The 12,560-nt window shown below is 43.1% G+C and overlaps 2 pseudogenes; both read right to left on the reverse strand.

The window, feature by feature from the left end:
- LOC8070381 lies at positions 2,133 to 4,138 on the reverse strand (annotated as a pseudogene).
- LOC8070383 lies at positions 9,230 to 11,197 on the reverse strand (annotated as a pseudogene).

Here is a 12,560-nt window from a genome sequence, read left to right on the forward strand (position 1 = left end):
GGAGATACTCCAAGATTATCAGGATCCTTTTGCATGACATTATTGCTATTATACATGATATGAATAAAAGCTTTTAATCAAATTGGATTTCTTATGCTTCTCGCACTTGCCTTTCATTATAATTCAGAAATGTTTGTGTCCTTGACAATATTGAATATGGAATACCTGACTAGGTTGGACCTTTACCGTCAAAATGTCTGGACTTATGATGTGTATGGAAAGTCTAAGCTTACCTACAAGGAAGCTTTGGTAATTTCAACCCTTCATCATACAAGCTGTATGTTGCAGTGGGTTAGGCTATTTGTGACAAGGGCACTACCCAATCGTTGCCTATGTTCAATGGCATGTTCAACCTCGACTTGAGCAATGTGAGTGTGTGTGTGTGTGTGCGCGCGCTCAAGCTTGAGTGTAAAATGGTTTTAGACACAAGTATATAAAACAAAAAAAATACTCCGCACTTTAAAGTTTCATGATAAAAATTAAATTGTAAAATAATTTTAGACACAAGTATACACAACTGTACAATAAATGTAAGATGCACTACTTCAGGGTTGTTTCTTGTTATTGAAGGCCAAGTATCAATAATGATGTAGGCTGCGCTGATGACTGCTTACAGAAAATCACGTAAGCAAAAAGCATAACACACTACACCACAACACTTTTTTAGCGTCAGATATCCGACGCTAAATCTTTTTTTTATCGTTGGATGATCTGACGCTAAATATTGTTTACAGATCAACTGACGCTAAATCTATATTTACCGATTCACTGTCTGACGCGGTAGATATCCATATTTAACGTCATAATATCTGACGCTAAAACCCTGCACAGCGTCACTCCATCTGACGCAAAAAATTTAAGTGGGTCCCATAGGTTGATAAAACTTACTAGTGTCACCATAGGTTTCTTTCCTTCTCCACATTTTCATAGACATGTTTCAATGAGTTGGGTAGAACCCTCCCAAACTCATCCATGTATAATCTTATCCCTTTTACTTTTTGCATGATGTCATATTGGCTTCAGAGATCCTAATGAGAAGGTGTTCCAAGTTGAGCTTACTAAGGAGATATTCTAAGAATATCAGGATCCTTTTTGCATGACATTGTTGCTATCTAACTTATTTATACATGATATGAATACAAGCTTTTAATCAAATTGAATTTATTATAGCTCTAGCACTTGCCTTTGATTATAATTCAGAAATGTCCATCTCATTAACTTTGGAATAGGGAATACCTGAATAGGTTGGACCTTTACGATGCAAAATTTCTGGACTTTTATGGTGTATGGAAAGTCGAAGCTTACCTACAAGGAAGCTTTGGTAATTTGAACCCTGCATCATAGCAGCTGTACGTTGTAGTGGGTTAGGCTATTTATGACAAGGGCACCACCCAGTCATTGTCTATGTTGAATGGCATGTTCAGCCTCTACTCAAGCAGTGTGTGTGTGTGTGTGTGCACGCGCGCACGCTCAAGCGTGTGTGTTTGTGTCCTGAACATATATAAAACAAAAAAACTCTTCTGCACAGTTTCTTGATAAAATTTAAATTGTAAAATGATTTTGGACACAAGAATACACAACTATACAATAAATGTATGATGCACTGCTTCAGGGTTGTGTCCTGTTCTTGAAGGCCAAGTATCAATTATGATGCAAGATGCACTGATCACTGCTTACCAAAAATCATGTAAGCAAAAAGCATAGCAGAGAAGAATGGTCTCAAACTGTTTACCAACAGCAGATAAAACTTACTAGTCTCACCACAAGTTTCTTTTCTTCTCCCCATTTTCATAAAAATATTTCAATGAGCTTGGTATAACCCTCTAGAACTCATCTATTTGTAATCTTATCGCTTTCACTTTTTGCATGATGTCATGTTGGCTTTAGAGGACCTAATGAGAAGGTGGTCCAAGTTGAGCTCACTAAGGTGATATTATGAGATCATCAGTAAATATATATTCACAATGTTGATAACTTGTGAGAAAGATAAATCTTTACGTTCAATAGTAGCATCATCTCTATCTTTGTGTATCTTTGCTAAACACTAGCCTTTATGGTGGATCTGTCGCCGATGGGGGTTGGTGCGAGTGTGGCAGCAGAATATGGGGGCTGAGGTCGAGGACGCGCCATCCTTAGTTGTTCTTGGGCATTCCGACCGTGGCCTGCTTCACGGCAGTGTCCATTGGTTTCCTGGTCATGCCCTATCCCCACAGATGACGATGCTGATGACTTGGGCAGTGGCACCGGCACATTCATGTCCTGCACCTTGGGCATGCGTCCGCTCCCACACTTCAGCGGTGCGTCGAGGGCGTTGGACAAAAGTAGTTGTTCTTGAGGAAGATGAGCTCCTGGGACTCCATCATGTGTGCTAGGTGCGCAGTCAGCAGCGACACGTGCGCGGAGGGAGCTCGCCATACTTGCCCTCCATATACGTGCAGATGGCCAACTTGTTCGACCCATTCTTGTCACCGAGGCCCTCGATCGCTGCTAGGGCCATCTGCAGCAGGAACACGCGCTACAAACACGCCACAACGCCCATTGTTAGCTCACTCCATTTTGCATCAGCCACAACTACACATAAAAAGAAACCTTTTTTGTCAATTAGAACAGAAACCACCAAGGAACACACATCGAGCATGGCAGCATCCTGAATCCTGCTAAGTTTGAGCACTAGACAATTTTAGAGAGCCGTGCCCACCATGCCGCTTTCGTTGTGTTAGAGAGACGAGCGAGGGTGGCGGAGGAGTGTGTTTGGTAGTCGGGAGAAAGAGAGGGACGGTGTGCCACTCGAGGCTGAGGGTAGCACAGCTGAGTCATGATGGTGGCTAAGTGTGAGCTAGGGTTTCAGTGTTTGTTTATATAGTCAAGATGACAATGGTGTGGATTAGTAGTCTGGCCTGATTTATAGAGGTGGACGACTAATAAATGCCTGTCTCCATAAATAATTTACTGAGATGGGTATTTTTTACCACCTTCGCAAATCGATTTTCTGAGGCGGACATTTTTTATGGATTTCGTAGATAAAATGCCTCAATTAATGTTTGGTCATTGCCTCATAAAATCATTTGTGGAGTAGTGCAATAGGTCCGCACTTCACTTTGTCAGATCTTATTGGCTGCAACCAAAGAGCCTTCAAGCCAAGTATATGAAAAAGAAAAGGCTTCTTTAATTCTAACTGCCAAGGATCTTCTTAATTTTGGAAAGGGCTCCCAATTAACCGTTGCGACCACCATAAGCAGATTGCCTCCTGTTTTAGTCATGATTTACGTGGTGACCTTTTCTATTTAGGCCTTGTTTAGTTCGTGAAAAGAAAAATTTCGCGATACTGTAGCACTTTCGTTTGTTTGTGATAATTATTGTCTAATCACAGACTAACTAGTTTTAAAATATTCGTCTCGTCAATTTCGACCAAACTGTGCAATTAGTTTTTATTTTTATCGATATTTAATACTCCATGCATGTGTCTAAAGATTCGATGTGACGGGGAATCTTGAAAAATTTTGGGATTTTAGGTGGAAGTAAACAAGGCCTTATTTATCATCAAATGTCTGGCATGGGCACTGTTGGCCTCAGGCTGACCAGGGCACGGAGCTTAAAACCCCATCTTGGCCCATACACATGTGTGTGTGTGTGCGCGCGCGCGCGCGTGGCCCGTGATTTTGAGCAGCATACAGGACACACATCTGTGTGCGTGCACATCGGTGTGTGTCTCCTAAACATATATAAAACAAAAAGCAATCCACACATTAAAGTTTCTCAACATAAATTAATTTGTAAACTAGTTTCAGACACAATTATATGAATTGTTCTTCAAGCAGATCGAACGTCGTACCTTGACATCGAAGCAACAGCTGGCGTTGTTGTGTATTTGCATTTTCTCTAGAGTCAGAATTCGAGCATCACCCAGTTTGGTCTTGGATAATAATCCCCTTAGGACCCTGACCATACTAGAATACCAGTGCTTTCTTCATCCTCATAAGTAGAATACTTGTGTTTTCTTCCCCCACTGACTCCAGTTCCACCACCTCCAGAAGCAACATCTATCCAATTAATTGAAAAATACTTTGCCCTTGCCTATTGCCTTCCAATAGCTGTCCTTGGTGGCACGGTTTGCGCTCATGCCCATGAAGTGTTTCATGTCCCTTTCGTTAAAACAAATTGCCCTCATTCTCCTCCATCTTCGCTTTACCTAACTATTGATTAATTTCTAGCAAGTGAAAAAACACCAGATCAGTTGAGCTAACTATGTGTGGGTGTGTGTGCGCATGTGCGTGTGTGTACAATGCACTTATTATCGTTTCTTACATGTTTCTTACCTTGGGCAGGAATGGTTGCTTCTGGTCGACAAATGCCTTCCTAAGTACCGATCGACTTCTCTATTCTTCTGAGAGAATTGGTGATACTGTTTGAAAACAGTGGTACCATTAGCCACTTAGGATTAATGCTCATTACTTCATTGGTAACCTCCTTGTCCAAGAAGGGCACGCGAGCCTCGATCAAGGCCCTAGGCGGATTTATATTGTCTTCTTGACTCTCATTTATTTATACTATTTGAGAGGCAGCTTCAAGCAAATTGTACTGCCATTGAAACAAGTGAATGCGATGGAGGCAAAAATACTTCAGGCCATTCACTTTAATCCATAACTTTTCCATGCTCATGTACAAACTGCAAACCAATAGGTTGGCACTGCACTTGTCAGTTCTTGTTGGCTGCAACCAGAGAGCCTTCATCAAATATTATTCAATCCTAGACCAATACAAATTCATCTAGCGTGTAGCTGAGCTTCACTCGTGAAAAGGGAAATTCCTAAAGGTACTGACCATGGTGTACATCCACTATCAAAATAGTGGAATTATCCTAGTGTTTTTAAGTAGTAATAAAACACTATCACTAGTCATAGCATATGAGAATCTCACTAGGAGGTATTTAGTAGGAAAATATTTAAACTAAATTTTAAATGCCAAGACACTAGGACAAGCCCACCTCACTAGGAGAAAAATAATATTCTGGTTGTGATCTCGAAGGTGTTAGGCACTCTTTCGTGGCCATTCCTCCTTGAGGTGCTATAGGCAAGAGGTTACTCTAGTTGTTAACTTGTTCGCGTAGTTGGATTGCAGCGCTACTATCCAAATCAACCTCTCAATAGTCAACCATGACTATTATTAGATAAACATCTGCATGGTGTATTGCTTGAGAAGGAGCTTCAAGAAGATTATACTCTTGTGGAAACAAGCAAATGCGAGGGAGACCAATCACTTTCATCTACAACTTCGCCAAGCTCATGTCCAAACTACTTTTGAACAGGTTAGTGTTTGCATATTCCAAGGTATTTTATGGAGACAGACATTTTGTCTACAGAGGCAATCAAGATTGTCCATCTCATAAAATCGATTTACAGAGACAGTAAAAAATGCCGGTCTTGTAAAATAAATTTAAGGAGGCGCCAAAAATCAATTTATGGAGGCCAGCCTCTTTCCAAAAATAGAGGCCATTTTCGGAGGTGGACCTCTAAAATAGGCCCATAGCCCTACCGATAGCCCATCACTATTTTCAGATATAAAAGCTATACATAGGGTTCTTGTCTCTCACTTTTGTCTCCCCATGCTCAGCAGAGCGGCCATCTCCTCGGTGCGTCATCTCCACCTTGCTTTCTCCCTGCCTCCACTCTCTCCCTTATCATGCTACTAGCGGTGGAGGTCGCGACACCCGCATCTTATTGTTGGTGGTGGAGCTCGTGCAGCTGGAGGTGGAGCTTGCGTGTCCCAGGCAGATCCAGTAAGTCCCATCCTGAGCGGGCAACTAGCAGCAGTGGATCCGGCGAACCCCACCCCAAGCGGGCAGCTGGCAGTGGAAATCTACCAAGCCCCACCCAGAGTGGGAAGATAGCAGCAGCGAATCCTGCGAGCCCCACCCCTAGTAGGAAACTGGTAGTGGCAGATCTGACGAGTAACTCCCCGATTGGCAGATCCAGCGAGCCCCACCCCAAAGCAGTGGATCCGCACGGCAGCGCCCCTTCCCCACCCACAATGGTGGACTCAGAGAGCGGCGGATCCGTGCTCCCACCTGTAGGCGTGGACCGTGCTCCTGACACTGACTACTGGCGTGGCCTGGCCACCGTGGCCTCCCCTACTGCCACTACCTGATTTTCTACACATTGCTTTTACTATGTATCTAGACATAGTGTAAATCTAAGCGCATAATAAAAGCAAATATCTAGAAAAGTCAAACGTCACAGAATTTAGAACGGAGAGAGTATGTATTAGATATTAGACTTTACAACAGATCCTATCAATTTTCTTGTGCATAGCAGCAAAAGAAGACGGCTTCAAAAGGAGACATACCTGTCCTAATCGACCTAGACGATTGCACCACCAATTAATTTCTTAAGGAGCAGCTGCGCCTGTTCAAATAATTAAGATGCGGAGATGAGAAACATAATATGTACAAGAAAATCTGACAAAAAAAATACTTTCTAGGAGAGTGAGACCGGATCAAAACTGTTGTAATTTTAACCAAAGAGTTCACCAATTGACAAATGATTCAGCAGTTTAGGCACAGTTAAAAACAAACTGAAGATAAAAATTGTTATCCATTATGCATAACGGTAGTACGGTACATCTAAATTGATAGCTATGTATATGCATTCGAGAAAAAAACTCATGATTTACTATAGCCTGCACGTGCAGTTTTTGAACCATCCGGCTGCACACTCCAATTTTGGAAACAAAATATTGTAGTTGCCAAAAAAGGAAAAAGAAACATATCTAGAGTTCATGGACTCTGACGCCCTTGCCCCCGCCGCCAACCACCGCCCCGCCGCAGGCACTCGACCTAGCTCGCGCTAGAGCTACTGCGAACCCAAGTGCCCTTGGCAGCCGCCCTCTCCCCCCTCCATCTTCTCCAGCTCTGGCGAGCTCGCCCGCCGCCATCTTCTCTAGCTCCGGTGAGCCTCGCTCTCCCGCCCCAATATGGCCTGACCGCCCTACTGCCGGTAGCTCCCCTAAGCCGCCCATCGACCATTTCCACTGCTTGGACTACCTGCCTCCCCTCGGTTAGCCATTTTATACCCACCGGATTTGGAGAAGAAGGGATTGCTCGTTGGAACCCTAGCCCAATCTAGGAGGAGAGAGGAGAGAGGAGAGAGAGAGAGAGAGAGAGAGAGAGAGAGAGAAGGCCTACCATACCTGGTCCCACTACCACCGGATCTGGCGGATCCACCGCTGCCGCTAAATCTGGCACCACCACCATGACATCCACCATTGCCACGCACAGGTGGAGGCGGTGGGGCATGGGCGTGGATGTGAGGAGGCTATGGGACGCAGTCATGGGCCACCAGAGCTCGCCCAGAATGGATCCGTTGGCATAAATGTGCAACACACACACAAAAAAGAACCATGTTTGGCCTACCTTTCATCATAAAGGAAAACTATGCTAGAGGGTATAGGTACTTGAGTCGTCTTAGTCCTTCATTATGCATCTGTCCATGTGCTGCCATATATCATAAAACAATCCACTCATGTGTAGAATAGCCCACAACAGAACAAAGATAAAGAATGGAACCCAGAGCTTCAAGCAGATTACAAAAAGTCTTCTACAAGAAAGGTAAGCATCAGAAGAAGAAAACTTATCAATCCCAGAGTATGCAACATTTCTTTGTGACCTAATAAACCAATTTAATTGAGCATTAATAGAGCATAAAGAATAATTCTTACTTGCAACTAGCTGCAAAGAACTTCTAGCTTGAACATATGTTACAGAAACAAGAAAGATATTTTTGAAATGGATGAGGCAAATGTAAACAATATGCAACATTTGTAAGATAATGAAATGTGTGCTAGCTCAAAAGACCTGTTCGATGAGAGCTACTTTTAATGGATTCATTAGGGATATCCTCACCACATCTACACATTCAAGTTGTACAGTGCACTACTTCAGGGTTGTTTCCTATTCTCAAAGGTCAAAATCAATGATGATGTAGGTTGATCACCTTATGAAAAAACCTGCAAGCCAAAAAATACAAAACAGATAAGAATGGTGTCAAACTTTCTTCATCAGCAGATATATTCACAATGTTAATAACTAGCGAGCAAGATAAATCCGTACCTTTGGCTCTAGCATCATCTCTATCTCTGTTTATCTTCTCCACAACACTAATGTACTCTTAACTTTTTTGAGTGGAAAGTACACTTACATTTATTCAAAGTTGTTTTTATCGAAATGTTGATCAAGCATAGATTAGTATGCAGTCACAATCTTTTCAGGCATACCACCACACAATCTTTTCAGGCATACCACCACAGTCAGTTTCTATAAAAGAATTCAATAAGTTAATACTCTCATATCCAATTCTTATATTTCCACCCAAAAAGGAGAGTTACAAAGATAACAGGCAACTCACTTTTAGTATTGTACTGGAATCTCTCCTTGCAACTTTGGAATTTAATGGGTTAGAGCAAATTTGAATTATTCTTATTCCCATTGTTATCTAATATAGCAGGGTTGTCACCAAAAATGCTGTCTTCCAGATTTTCAATACGGGTTCCAAAAACTTTGCGTTCATCCCAAATTCCTATGTGTAGTTCCTACAGATAAGTTAGACACAACCTTTTTATTCTGGATTTCCAACAAAAATGAAGCACGTCAAATTACCCATCAGTTATCCAGTATTTAATGTAGTCTCAACACAGTATCATGTCCTATTGGTGCACTCCTAGAAGATTTTGCAGAAAATTTCTTTACACAGTATTAATGAAGGTCCATGAAAACAATGATTAAAATTGAATGACCCTTCCAAACATTTATAACATCAGAAACACCAGTGGAAAAAAACCTGAATTGCTGCTTGTGGCACATGAGTAGTAACTTACCAGGCAAGACGACAGTGTTTAAGAAAACAACATATTCATTAAACCCACCACTATTGGAAATGGAGGAAATTAGGCTACAAACTAAAAAGGCTAATTGATTTACTAATTGATTCTGTTCTAGTTAGTTTAAGCTAACATTTTCTGTTCATACAACTACATATACCAAAATCAAATGCACCATCAACATGACCATGGTAATAGCTTCAAGAGACATCAAAATACACCAAGCACATGACCATGATCACAGCTTCAACAGACATCAACAAAATGCACCACACACATGACCATGATCATTTTGATGTCAGTTGAAGCTATGCTCAGCTTACCAAAATCGATGCACTGCACAAGACCATGACCATTACATATACTCCAATAGTTTGCTACAATTAATTGAATTGGTCATTGATTCAATGGTACTATAGTTCTTTAATTATAGTAACACATTTAGATCCTCCTGCATTCTTGGACAAGGCTCTAGAACAACTCTAGGAGCTGCTGCATTGTGAAGAATTAATATCATCATATATAGTGAAACAAGATAATACTTACTAGTCTCGCCACCAATTTCATTCCTTCTTCTCCCTCATTTTCGTAGACATGTTTCAAAGATCTAGGTAAAACCCTCCAAAACTCATGCACATAATCTCCTCCCTTGCACTACTGAAATGCTTTTCCCATGTGTCTACAACCCTTTAGGCCCTCTTGTGGTGAAACATGCACCATTGTGAAAGTGCTGCATAAGGGTTAAGGAATACAAGAAAGAACTGCTAATGCAATATGTAGATGCAAACTTACATAGGCAAAATATAAAATTTTAATTAAATTGGACATATGAACATATATAGGAAATAAATAACCTTGGCCATTTATTACTTTAAGCACACAAGGTATATAAACCATAAATTGGGTCCACCAACCATCAACATGAAAAAAAGGAGAACATAGATCTGGTATATAGGTGCCATCTACAGACTCTATCTACCCTATAGATTCCCGGTGAGGTGTTCAAAAGTTTTGCTTGTTTCCTTCCAAATTTATAGTGTGTGCCATGTTAAATCTCAAGAAGCAGAACGTGTTCTAAGCCCACGTGCTTGGGGCTAGGCTTGGGGATGCGCCATTCATGATGGTCCTAGCCTTCTTGGGCGTGCAGGCTCGGGCCATGGGCATCCCAGCCGTTGCCTGCATCACGGTGGCGTCCAATGGGTTCCTAGCCTTGGGCGCGCGCCCGTGGCCACACCCCATCCCCATGGACGATGCCACACGCGACTTGGGCAGCGGCGCTGGTACGTTCAGTTCCCGCACCTTGGGTGGCACCTGCGCCAGCGCTTCGCCGGTGCGTCAAGGGCATCGGCACAGAAGTAGTGTTGAGGAAGATGAGCTCTCCAGACTCCTTCATGCGCGCTAGGTGCACGGTAAGCAGCAATGCGTGTGTGGGGGTAGCTCGCTGCACTTGCCCTCCATGTACTGGAGATGGCCAACTTGTTTGACCCGTTCTTGTCGCCGAGGCCCTCGATCACCACCAGGATCATCTGCAGCAGGAACACACACAACAAACACGCCACACTGGCCGTTGCTAGCTCACTCCATTTTGCATCAGGCCAACCCCCCACCCAAAAAGAAGAAATATTTTCTTTCTTTTTTGATCGAACAGAAACAAAAGAAACCACCAAGGAACACGCATCGAACAATTCTAACATTGTGATTTCTGCACCGCATGTCCTCTGAGGAGATCTATATATTGCTTCTCTTCATTCATCCTCACACAACTCACTTTGTGCACTATCCTTGCTGTCTCTCAAGGGCTCCTCAAATGTCGACAACAGCCAGTTCGTCTCACACAATGACATCTGGGACCTATGTTATGCATACACCATTCCATCACAACACGTAAGGATAGAAATAGATCAGATTTGCATGGAATTGGATCCAGATATCACCTTCACATATTAATTTTGACCGACGCCTGGCCGTCGTACCGTGCATGGTTTGACTAGCCTCTACCCGGGCAATCTGTGTGTGCATGCTTGTGCGTGCATTTGCATTTGTGTCCTAAACATATATAAAACAAAAAATCCAACAAAAAATAAATTGTAAAATAGTTTTAGACACACAAGTATACACAACTATGTAATAAATGTATGATGCACTGCTTCTGGGTTGTTTCTTATTCTTGAAGGCCCAATATCAATTATGATGTAGGCTGATCAATGCATACAGAAAATCATGTAAGCAAAAAGCATGATAGAACAGAATGGCATCAAACTATCTTCATCAGCGGATATATCAACAATGTTAATAACTGGTGAGAAACAAAAATTTGTGCATTCAATACTAGCATCATCTCTATCTTTGTGGTCCTGGCCTTCTTGGGCGGGCGGCCACGGGCCTTGGGCCTCCCAGCCGTGGGTTGCTTCAGGTTGGCATCTAGTGGGTTCTTGGTTTTGGGCGAGCGCTCGTGGCCACGCCTCATCCCTGTGGACGATGCCACTGGTGACTTGGGCGGCGGCGGGTACATTCATGTCCCAAGCCTTGGGCGGGCGCCCGCTCCCACGCGGTGGCGCGAAAGGGGAGTCGGTGCAGAAGTAGTTGTTCTTGGCAAAAAATAAATTGTAAAATAGTTTTAGACACAAGTATACACAACTATATAATAAATGGATGATGCACTACTTTAGGGTTGTTTCCTGTTCTTGAAGGCCCGATATCAATTACGACAGGTTGATCACTCACATAAAATCATGTAAGCAAAAAGCATGATACAATAGTATGTCATCAAACTATCTTCATCAGCAGATACATTCGCAATGTTAATAAGTGGTGAGGAAGATAAATCTTTGTGTTCAATACTAGCATTATCTTTATCTTTGTTTATCTTCGCTTCCTGGCCTTTATGGCAAAGCCATCGCCGATGGGGGTTGGTGCGGGTGTGAGGGCGGGCTTGGGGGCCAGGCTCGGGGTCGCGCCTTCCACAATGGTCCTAGCCTTCTTAGGCGGGCGACTGTGGGCCTTGGGCATCACGGCCATGGCCTTCTTCACGGTGGCACCCAGCGGGTTCTTGGCCTTGGGTGGGCGCCCATGGCCGTGCCCCATCCGGTGGATCATGACACCGGTGACTTGGGCAGTGGCGCCAGCATGTTTAGATGTCGTGCCTTGGGCAGGTGCCTGTGCCCGCGCTTCAATGGTGCATCAGTGGTGTTGGTGCGAAAGTAGTTGTTCTTGAGAAAGATGAGCTACCTGGACTCCTTCATGCGTGCCAGGTGCATGGTCAGCAGCAACGCATGTACAAGGAGCTTGCCGTACTTGCCCTCCATGTCCTTGGAGATGGCTGACTTGTTCGACTTACCCACAACAAACATGGCACACTGCCCATTAATATTGTTAGCTCACTCCATTTTGCATCAACCACAACCCCCCCCCCAAAAAAAAGAAGGAACTTTTTCTTTATTTTTTGGTCGAACAGAAACGAAATGAACCACCAAGGAACACACATCGAACAATCCCAACAGTGTGATTTCTGCACTGCGTAGGCTCTAAGGGGATCTACATATCGTTTCCCATCATTCATCCTCATACAACTCACTTTGTGCACTGTCCTTGTTGTCTCTCATGTGGGCACCTCAAATGCTGATAGCAGCCAGTTCGTTTGACATGATGACTGATGGGACATCTGTTGTGCGTACACCATTCCAGCACGG

This window comes from Sorghum bicolor, chromosome 8, assembly GCF_000003195.3.
Source record: "Sorghum bicolor cultivar BTx623 chromosome 8, Sorghum_bicolor_NCBIv3, whole genome shotgun sequence".
Taxonomy (NCBI): Eukaryota; Viridiplantae; Streptophyta; class Magnoliopsida; order Poales; family Poaceae; genus Sorghum; species Sorghum bicolor.